At 41.1% G+C, this 11,454-nt stretch overlaps 1 long non-coding RNA gene across 1 annotated transcript; it reads left to right on the top strand.

The window, feature by feature from the left end:
* Positions 1 to 2,456: 2,456 nt before the first annotated feature.
* Positions 2,457 to 9,044, top strand: LOC140478710 (uncharacterized). The gene is made up of 3 exons (XR_011960853.1): positions 2,457 to 3,153; positions 4,419 to 4,493; positions 8,819 to 9,044. It is a non-coding gene; the product is annotated as an uncharacterized lncRNA (long non-coding RNA).
* The last annotated feature ends 2,410 nt before the right edge of the window (positions 9,045 to 11,454 follow it).

Here is an 11,454-nt window from a genome sequence, read left to right as displayed (position 1 = left end):
TGCAGAGCGAGTTTGAATGGAGCCAGAATTATGTCTGGAGTTGTTTATTGCATTCGTGAATAGATTGTTTCCTTGTGACACCTTACACCACTTTGCTGATGACTGAGAGTGGATACTGAGTGGTATCGGCTGAAACGATTTTCTCCTGCTTTCATTTGGTGGGACATATCTGACAATTTTTCACTTTGGTACAGGCCAGTGTCCTGACGGTATTGGAACTCCAAATGGAAACTTGATTGGAGACATAGTTAGTTCTGAAACATTATATTGCAAGTGTCCAGAAATGCTATAACCATGGTGTGCCAAGGCCCATACCCTTTGTTATACCCACTTGTCATTTCATAATACCACATAGAATAAATTATATAGATCTGCAATAGTGGGATCATCAATTGGAGGCTGAGATAAATCATTTCCTCAGTTTTTCTGACTGAAGATAGTTGCAAATGCCTTGGCTTTTACATTCATTTAAATATAACTCTGCTGTCCTTCAAGATGTTCATGAAATTTCCTCCGCCAGTTCACTGCTTAATTTCCCGCTGTCAGTATAGACTGGATGTGTCAGGACTGTTGAGCTTTGATCTGATCTATTGGTTATGGAATCGCTGAGCTCTACACATCGCAAGTTGCTTCTACTGCTGAGCATTCCTGTGGTCCTGTGCTCTCGCTTCACCAACCTGACATTTCAATTTTTATTCATGCCTCTTGATGCTCCTAGCATGCTCTTCTGAATTTTTCATTGAATTAGAGTTGAGCTCCTGGGTTAGATAGTGGTGCTAGAATTTCAGGCTATGCACTAACAGATTGTAGCGGAATACAAATCAGGTGTTGATGATGTCCCACACCACCCGCCGGATGCCCACGTCTGAGCTTTTAGTTCTCATCCACATTGTGTTTCATCTCGGCAATTCTTGAGACCTCTGCATTGATCAGTTCTAGCCTCCAAGTTTCTCCAAATTTCCAGGCGTGCACAACAGTGATTTTGACTTCAGCTGCCTAGTGTCTCAACTCTTGAATTCATTTCCTATACCTTTCTCCTCTGCTTTCAAACAATCCTCAAAACTAAACTCTTGATCAAACCTGGTCACCTGCCCTAATATGTCTTTGCTTAGCTTAGTGTCAACGTTCCACTGATTACTTTTCTGAGAAACATATTTTACCATATCAAAGACAGTATGTAAATGTAAGTTAATGCTATACATGATACAGAATTACCCATTGAGCTGGCTTACTGTATGAACGATCCAAGTAAATCTTCACCCAGACATAAATAGAATCCCTATACTGTGGAAGTAGGCCCTTCAGCTCAAAAAGTCCACACCGATCCTCTGAAGAGTAACCTACCCAGACCCATTCCCCTATCCTAGATTTACCCCTGACTTCTGTACCTAACTTATACATCCCTGAACACTATAGGCAATTCAGCATGGCCAATCCACCTAACCTGCACGTCTTTGGATTGTCAGAGGAAACCCACACAGACACGGGGAGAATGTGCAAACTCCACACAGACAGTCACCCGAGGCTGGAATTGAACCGAGGTCCCTGATGCTGTGAGGTAACAGTGCTAACCAGTGAGCAACCGTGCTGCCCTGTAGGGATTCTATGACTCTATACAACTTTTGCTGTATTGTTTTAAAATCAAATTGGCAACTAAATGTATTGTTTATTGTGAAAGATTTATGTAATATTCAGTTAATGTATGAGCTAACCTATCCTTTTCAAGATTGATATCCTCTTTTATCATTGAAGTTCTAACTTTTTCACAACTTGCTTTTCTACTGTTACAGTGGATCGTGGTGTTGTGTGTTTGAAAGGTGAATTTCTGCACTGCACCTTGTAGACAGTACACATTGCTGCTACTGAACGTTGGTGGTGGAGGAAGTGGATGCTTATCGATGTGGTGCGAATCAAGCATGCTGCTTCAGCCTGCATAGTATCGTGCTTTTTGATTGAAGGAGGGTTATGCCTGAAACGTCAACTCTTGCTCCTCAGATGCTGCCTGACCTGCTGTGCCTTTTCCAGTGCCACACTTTATCGATTCTGATCTCCAGCATCTGCAGTCCTCACTATCTCCTAGCTGCTACACTCATTCAAGCAAACTGGGAGATTTCCATCACACTCCTGACTTGTGCCTTGTAGTTAGTGGACAGGATTTGGGAAGTCAGGAGGAGAGTTACTCCATGCAGTATTACCAGCCTCTGACCTGCCCTTGTAGCCACTTTATTTATATGGCTAGTCCAGTTCACTTTCTGGTGAATGATAACCCCTAGGATGTTGATATTGGAGGACATGATTTGGAGATGCCGATGTTGGACTGAGGTGTACAAAGTTAATAGTCACACAACACCAGGTTATAGTCCAACAAGTTTAATTGGAAGCACACTAGCTTTCGGAGCGCTGCTCACAACCACCTGATGAAGGAGCAGCACTCTGAAAGCTAGTGCTTCCAATTAAACTTGTTGAACTATAACCCGGTGTTGTGTGATTTTTAATATTGGAGGATTCAGTGAATGTAATGCCAGTGAATGTCAAAGACTGCAATAGCGAGATCCCCTTTTTTTAAGAGATGACAATTGCCTGGCTATTATATGGCATGAATATTTCCCTACTTCTTATCAACCCAAAACTGGGTATTGTCCCAGTCTTGTTGTGTTTGGACATGCTTTGATATCTGAGCATTTCAGAATGGTGCTGAACTTTGTGCTATCCCCAGCGACCATCTCCACTTCTGACCTTCAGATGGAAGGAAGGTCATCGATAAAGCAGGATTAAGATGGTTGGGCCTAACACCCTACCCTGAGCAACTCCTGCTGGGATGTCCTGGAGCTGAGATGACGGACCTCCAACAGTCACAACCATTTATACTTCTTTCACCACATTGAAAATTCATTTACAAACAAAGTATGGTGGAAGCTGGAAATGAGATATAAAAACAGATCGTTCTGGCCAAACGTGGGCATGAGTGATAGCCTCTGTGGAGAGAGAAACAGAGTTAACATTTCAAGACCAGTATGGCTATGAAGAATCAATGGATTTCAGGACAAAATCTGGAACCCCTTCCAAACAACACGGTAGCTGTAGTAACACCAGATGAACGGCAAGGGGTCAAGAAGGGGTCACTGTCACCCTCTCAAGGAAATTTATTACCAGGTAAATACTGCCCATACCAGCAATCCCATGGATGAAAAGTAACACACCTACACACAACCTAATTTAATGTATTTTGGTGTTTATCATTTGGCAGAGGCATGGTGGGCCAAAGGGTCAGTTTTCTTATGCTATATGACTTTGGCTCTATCAAATATTAAGATTTGTGGTGTATGAAATCAGAGGATTGTACAAAATTAAATCACCATTTAATTTTCAAATGTAGTGGTCATCAGAGAGACACCTTTGATAAATAAGCGACTTTCTTGAGATTGGAGTAATTTTTATTTTCAGAGCATAAGTTGTTAAGGGGAGTGGCAGGTGTAACAATATGAGAGCTGCAGTCAGTCCTAAACAGATTGCAAGCTCTTTTTGTGTGTAAGCTGTCTTCAATGGCAAGATTTGTTTTCAGCACAATCTTACGGAGAAGTTATTCCCAGATATTTAAAAAAAGGTCAACATAATAACGAATTTGCAAAAGACAATTAATAGTTAATATTGAAAATACAGTGGCAGATTAAGAAATGCTTCAATAAATACAAAACCCTGAATATAGCAGAACCAGAGGAAGCTATAGTTTTAGACATGCACTTTTTCTTAACAAATACGAAAAAGCAGAAAAATCCAGCTTTCTTCCTAAATATAGGTAAAATAAGCATCATTGTTCTGGGTCCAATGACTCTCAATGACAATGACATTAACTCTGATTTCTCTCCACAGATTATGCCAGACCTGCTGAGCTTTTCCGGAAATTGCTGCTTTTGTTTCTGATTTACAGCATCTGCAGTTCTTTCAATTTTTATAACATTAAAAACAGCTTTGTTCTGGATCAAGATTGCAACATGGAATTCTTCATGTGTGTTGGTTCATATTGTTTGGTGCTTTTGGAGGAACCACAGATTTGGATTCAGTGTGCCTGAATTTTATTGAGTGTTTTCGGATAACAATGGCACGACAGCAGGGTTCCTGCTCCTTTGGGAATGTCTGGGCGTATAGCAGAATGAGTGATTTAAATTTCCTGTCCACACACAGTTCAATGACTATCCTCCTCTCCCCAGTCCCAATTTTTGACAGCAGAGAGCTGGGATCAGATGTGGCAAAATTGGGCTGAGTTTGATTGTCAGGAATCAGTATGGCTTGGGAATCTTAGGGGTGAGCAATCCCATTATAGCAAATGGGGAATTCCAATAGGACAGGGTCAACTCTTTTATTTTTGCTAATAGGACTTTTATAAATAACTCCTACTAAACACAATACCCTCTTTGCAGCTGCATTTGTGCTCAGGTGTCCTTGAAGAGGGAGCATACAGAGTTGACCGATGCTCTTGATGCCTTCAAAGAAAGGTAGGCACATCTGGAGGGGGTTGGTGGGGGTTGGGTGGGTGGGTGTAGTTGAGCACTTTAAGTCTTCTTCCAACTCTACCTTGGTGTAGCCCCTCCCTCTCTCTGATCTTTGATGGTCTGCATTACCCTTAATATAAATTAATCAATTGAAAAACACAAGGGTTTTACTGGTTAACAGATAAAAGAAATATCATAAGTGATTTGTTGATGGGGATGAATAGAAAGCTCAGTTGTGTGTGCAAGTATGAGTAAAAGAGGATCGCTATGGTATGTAGTAGTATTCCTGCCTCTGAGTAGGGACTCTGGGTTCAAGTCCCACCTGCTCCAGGCCAGATCACTGAATAGACCCACAGCAATGTGGCTCTTAACTGTCCTTTAGCAATTAGTGATGCCCATAAACACTAGCCTGGCCAGTGACACCCTCATCCGTGAATGAATAAAACAGTTTTTTTCAAAACTAAACAATTTTACTCCACAAAGTTGTAATCAGAGACAGGAGTAAGGGCACTTGCTGTGTTGGCATTACATTTCTGGGAATTCAACACTGCTCTTTGATCTTTTTGATTATGTCAGGTTGGCAAATGTCAACTTTGTGACTGGATATTTTGACTTTGTGAATAATGCTTGGAATTGTTGAAAACTGTAAATCAGATGCTGACAGGGTCAAACTCTCAGTCTCTGATCCTTGTGGTTGTAGCAACAATATTCTGGGACACTCTCACTGATACTTTGAGCTTTCAAATGGACAGGTGATGTCCTTAATTGATGGTATTCTCTAGTTCCTCTTGCATTTGGTTTTCTCATTGTGGATTTTCCAGTTTTCCTTACTTTGGGTTCTCTTCCACATCATCCATCTCCCTCTTTCCCAACCTGTTTTTTTTAAATTCCCTTCTCTTTGCCTCATGATTCTTGGAAGATCTCAAGAACAACGGCTACCAGCATCAAAACCACAAGCAACAGTGCTCTAATGTCCATTTTCAGTGTGTAAATTGTCAAGAGGACTAAGTACAACAAAATGAGAGCTGCCATCCATCCTATTGAGTCATTCGTTGAATCCTAGTCATTGACAATTACCTCATGGTAAATGCAACACCATTTTTAGATATCACGTGATCCAATGCCATGTGATCAGGCATCACCTGTTCAATAACTTGTGTCTCACGAAATGTTCCTGGAGTGCAACTAAGGCATGACATGAAACAGGAAGCCTGAAGCTTAAGTGGATGAATATTCTGAGTTAAGCACATTAGTTTTCGGGGATAATTGTTTATGCAGCACTTTCCTGTCGCAGGTCAATGAATAAAGTGTAACTTAAAGTATATTGCACATTTCATGAACAAACTTGATCAACAAAATGGCTTTTTTCAAAATCCAATTCTTCTTCTTCTGTTATTATCACCATAATTAGATATCACCAAGCACTCTGTGAACTCTCAAGGACAATATAAGGGCACTTGTTGCTCCTAATAGCACTCACTATTGATCTTAATGTGGTTCTGTCCCAAAAGGCCTGTTAGAACAGAGTTTAATGCATGTGGCAACTTGAAATCTGTTCAAAGGGATACAGTGTTAATTAGATTTGTGAAAAAAGATACAATAAAACTGTTTAATACATAGTAAAATGTTAATGAAATCCCCCAGAGAATAAGCATTTGATGCGTAAATAATTTATCTCATCATTAATACATGGTCAAGCCAGAAAGTGCAATCTTGAGAAACCTCATTCATTCATGATGCAGCCATAGTAGTAAATCCTTCCAAACAAGCAGCAATCCAGTCAAATCTGAAGGTGAATGCATAGAAGGAAACATACTTTTGGTTGAAATCATATAAGTCTGTGCAATGCAATATTGTGCCTTCCGATAAATATCAGGCCATTTGTTGCAGAATGACACTCAGATTTATCTGTGGCAAGTTATGAGCATCACCACATCAAGACGTTCAGATGGTGGCATTAGGCTGAGAGAGGTAGAAATCAAAAGGAGTCATAGAGATGTACAACACGGAAACAGACCCTTCATTCCAACTCTTCCATGCCGACCAGATATCCTAAATTACTCTCGTCCCATTTGTCAGCATTTGGCCCATGTCCCTCTCAACCCTTACAATTCATGCGCCCATTCAGTTGCCTATTAAATGTAACTGTACCAACCTACACTTCCTCTGGCAGTTTATTCCATACACACACTGCCCTCTGTGTGAAAAATTTAGCCCTTAGTTCCCTTTTCAACCTTTCTCCTCTCACCTTAAACTCATGCCCTCTATTTTCAACTCCTCTACCCTGGGAAAAAAGACCCTCCCAACTGTTGGTCATGATTTTATAAACCTCTACAAGGTCACCCCTCAGCCTCTGATGCTCCAGAAAAAATAGTCTCAGCCTTTTCAGTCTCTCCCTCTAGCTCAAACCTTCCAAACCTGGCAACATCCTTATAATTTTTTCTGAACCCTTTCAAGTTTAACAACATCCTTCCTATAGCAGGGAGACATTTTAACTTTTGAGGATGGTAGAAAGTGGGGGATATTGAGTTGGTGATCAGTTATACATCGTGACTGTTTCTCCTCCAAAATAGTGTCACCTGAACCTCATCGTGCAATATACAGCGGTAACGTTCATCTGATACTCTTTATTGTAAATATAGGTTCAGGCAATTACATCCACATATAATATTAGTCAGCATAATTTATGCCTGACAAATGTATTAGGTTTCTTTTAGGTGGTAACAAACAGGATAAATAAAAGAGAAGCAGTGGATGCAATATACTTGAACTTATTTGATTAGGTGATATATATTAGACTACAAAACAAAATAAGAGAACACATTCGAAGTGATACATTTGCAACGCTAAAGCATTGGGTAACTAATAGAAAACAGAGAGTTGGGAGAGAGTGCTTTTTTATGTTCTGCTGCTGCAAAAGCACAGCAAGTCAGGCAGCATCCGAGAGCAGGAGAATTGATGTTTCGGGCAAAAGCCATTCATTAGGATGCCCTTCACCATTCCTGATGAAGGGCTTTTGCCCGAAACATCGATTTTCCTGCTCCTCGGGTGCTGCCTGACCTGCTGTGCTTTTCCAGCACCACACTCTTGACTCTAATCTCCAGCATCTGTAGGCCTCACTTTTGCCTGCATTTTTATGTTGGCAACTCATAACTCGTGAGGTAGCCCAGGGATCAGTCGGGTAGCCACAACTATTTCTAATATATTAATGTTTGGAATAAGGAAAGTGAATTTACTATATCCACATTTAAGGATGACATGAAAATAGATGGGGAGGCAAGTGTTGAGGATGACATAAAATGTTTATAGAGGTATATAGACAAGTAAGGTAAATGGGCAAAACCTTGGCAATTGGAATATATTATAAGTTCTGAACTTTAGAGGGAACCTTAGAGGACCTGAATATTACTTAAATGGAGAAAGACTGCAGAAAGTTACAGAACAGGGGGATTTGGAGTCCTCAACTATAAATCACAATAAGCTAGCAAACAAGTAACTGGGTAACTGGGAAGGCGAATGGAGTGTTGGCCTTTATTTCAAATGGAATATAAAAATAAATCTGCTTCCATCACTTTTTCTCACAATATATTCCAGATTTCACTTGAAAGAGAGTTCAATTATGCAGCTAACCATATAGAATGGCAGATACAGATGAGAATATTGTCAAAAACATATTGAGTGAGAACATAAATGGATTTTAAACAAGGGTGTAAATTTCAAAGTTTGTACTAACTGCAGTGTGTGCAGGTAATGAATATCTTTGACAGATTATCCTCTGTTTAACCATTTACAAGCACATAAAATTAATTCTGTAGTTGTAATGGTAAAGATCCAAGGTAACAAAATTATTATTAATTGGAAAATTAAATCAGTTCCTTGGAACATAAAGAACTGAAAATTTTAATATTGCTACAGCCATAACACAATGGCAAGGTCCTCACTCACACTTCCCAAAGTCATTGTCAGTGTAGATATTCAGAAGTCTAATATTTCAATAACATATTGTCCAACTTGTGAAGTTTGCTGTTTAGATGACAACCTCAGTTCTGTGCTGTTGCTCTCACTTGCAAGTCAGAAGATTTGAAGGTTTAATCCTCTTCCAGGGATTCATACGCATGTCATCAGGCTGACACTTCAGGACAGTACTGAGGAAATGCTGCACTGTTAGAGGTGTAGTCCGGATGAGATGTTAACATGAAGTTTTATCCTGTGCTCCCAGATGAATGTAAAGCAAATATGATGCCACTTGTGGATGAGCAATAAGAAAGTCCATTAATGTATCCATTAAGTAGGTCCATTAATATAAGTTATTGTCTTTCTTTTTATAGGATGATGAAGGAACTCTTATTGGTACTGAGGGATCAGTGCAATGAGGCACGCAACATGGACTCAAATAAAGGAGACATTTGGTCTTTTGAAACAATTTGTGATTAGTAATGGCTTGGCACAGTTGGCAGTAATATGCAAACCCCACTTCAGCAAAGCTAACCTGGGCACCACATAATCTTTTGGGCTTTGCTTACCTCTCTGTTAACATGAACAACATCGCCACATAAATAAAATAGCAGCTTCTGCCAAACTTAATTCATTCTAGATTTATCACTGAAGCTCAGATGCTCAAATTATATTGGTCAGCAAAATTAGTATTTTCCAGATCACATGGAGGTGGGCAGTTTAGAAATGACCACGAATACGGTGCAAGAGGTGTGAATTAAAGTCACAAAACTGCAAAGAAATCAAGACTCAAAACCTGATCTGACTATTCTGCTGAGACAGCTAAACTCCAATGGGCCAAAGGTCAAAGTGAGGAAGGGTACTTGAGTTAACCTCGTGGTCTGTCGAACAATAAACGATGTTGTGCCAAATATATTAGAATGACCAAAAGCTACTTGGCCCAGCATGCTAATGAAAGAGCTATTTAATTGGTCTCATTCCCCCACTTTTTCGTGATATCCCCAGACTTTTTGGCTCTTAATATATTTATCTAGTTTCCTCTTAAATTTATTATTGAGTGTCATTCTGTCATTGTTTCATTCCAAATGTTAATTGTCTGTATGGAAAAATCTTTCCTGATCTGGGTCCTAATGCTTATGTGACATAAGAAACATAGAATATAAGAATGGGAATAATCCAACCAGCCCTTTGAGACTGCTCCCACATTCAGTATGATCTTGGCTGACCATCCAACTCAGTCCCCTGTTCCTGCTTTTCCCTCCCATATCCTTTGATCTGTTTAGTCTGAAAAGCTATATCTACATCTTTCTTGGACGTTTTCAATATTTTTGCCTAATTAGTTTTCTGTGGCATGCTCAACTCTCTTTGGGTGAAGAAATTCCTCCTCATCTCAGTCCTAAAAGGGCTTACCCTGTATCCTTGCACTATGGCCCCCTGGTTGATTACTCCCCAATCTTCGGGAACGTCCTTTCTATGTTAACCGTATCTAGCCTTGTTAGAATTTTCCAGGTATTTACAAGATCTGTCCCAACCTTCATTCTTTTAAACTCCAGTGAATATCATCTTTACTAATCTAATCTCTCCCCTGTGTCAATCACAGCATCCCAGGAATCAGTCTGATAAACCTTCTTTTCACTCCCTTAATAGCCAGAACATCCTTCCTCAAATAAAGAGACCCGCGCTGCACATAGTACTCCAGGTATGGTCTTACCAGTGCCCTATACAGTTGAAGAGTCAAGATTGGAGTGGTGCTGGAAAAGCACAGCGGGTCAGGCAGCATCCAAGGAGCAGGAAAGTCGATGTTTTGGGCAAAAGCCCTTCATTAGGAATGAGGCTGGGAGCCTCCGTGGTGGAGAGATAAATGGAAGGGGAGTGGGGCTGGGAAGAAGGTAGCTAAGAGTGCAATAGGTGGATGGAGGTGGGGATGGAGGTAATAGGTCGGGGGGGGGGGAGCAAATAGGTGGGAAGGAAGATTGGCAGGTAGGACAGGTCATGAGGATGGTCCTGAGCTGGCAAGTTGGAACTGGGCTAAGGTGGGGGCAGGGGAAATGAAATCCACATTGATGCCATGGGGTTGAAGTATTCCAAGGCAGAAGATGAGACATTCTTCCTCAAGGCATCAGGTGGTGAGGGGGTGGTGGTGGAGGAGGCCCAGGACCTGCATGTCTTCGGCAGAGTGAGAGGGGAAGTTGAAATGTTCGGCCACGGGGCGGTGGGTTGATTGGTGCAGGTGTCCTGGAGATGTTCCCTAAAGCGCTCTGCAAGGAGGCGTCCAGTCTCCCCAATGTAAAGGAGACCGCACCGGGAGCAATGGATACAATAAATGATATTGGTGGATGTGTAGGTAAAACTTTGATGGATGTGGAAGGGTCCCTTGGGGCCTTGGATGGAGGTGAGGGAGGAGGTGTAGGCGCAGGTTTTGCAATTCCTGCGGTGGCGGGCAAGGTACCGGGAGGGAAGGGTGGATTGTTGGGGCGTGTGGACCAGATCAGGTAGTCATGGAGGGAACAGTCTTTGAGAAAAACAGATAGGGGTGGGAAGGGAAATATATCCCTGGTGGCAAAACAACCCTGCTCCTATACTTGATTCCTCTTGTTACGAAGGTCAACATACCATTCGCCTTCTTCACGATCTACTTCACCGCCGATATGCCTCCTCTCATAGGCAGGTATAATAAGGACACTCAGATCTCACTACACCTTCCCCTTCCCCAGTCTACCTCCATTTTAACCATGTTAATTCTGTGTCTTACAATTTTGCCACTTTATCTCCATACTATTTCCATGAAAACCCCAAATGATTTTGAGCATCTCAATTAAATCTCCTCGAAACGACTCGACTCTGAAGTGAAAAATTCCAACTTCTTCCATCTCTCTACCAGAGACACTTATCCCTGGTAACGTTCAAATAAATCTCCTCTGTCATTCTGCCCAAAGTGTGGCTGCCAGGATAAGACACAGCACTCAGGATGAGGCCTAACCAATGGTTTATAAACATTCAACATAACATC

The sequence above is a fragment of the Chiloscyllium punctatum genome, chromosome 6 (assembly GCF_047496795.1).
Source record: "Chiloscyllium punctatum isolate Juve2018m chromosome 6, sChiPun1.3, whole genome shotgun sequence".
In the NCBI taxonomy this organism is placed as follows: Eukaryota; Metazoa; Chordata; class Chondrichthyes; order Orectolobiformes; family Hemiscylliidae; genus Chiloscyllium; species Chiloscyllium punctatum.
This window is presented reverse-complemented; position numbering and strand designations above follow the sequence as displayed.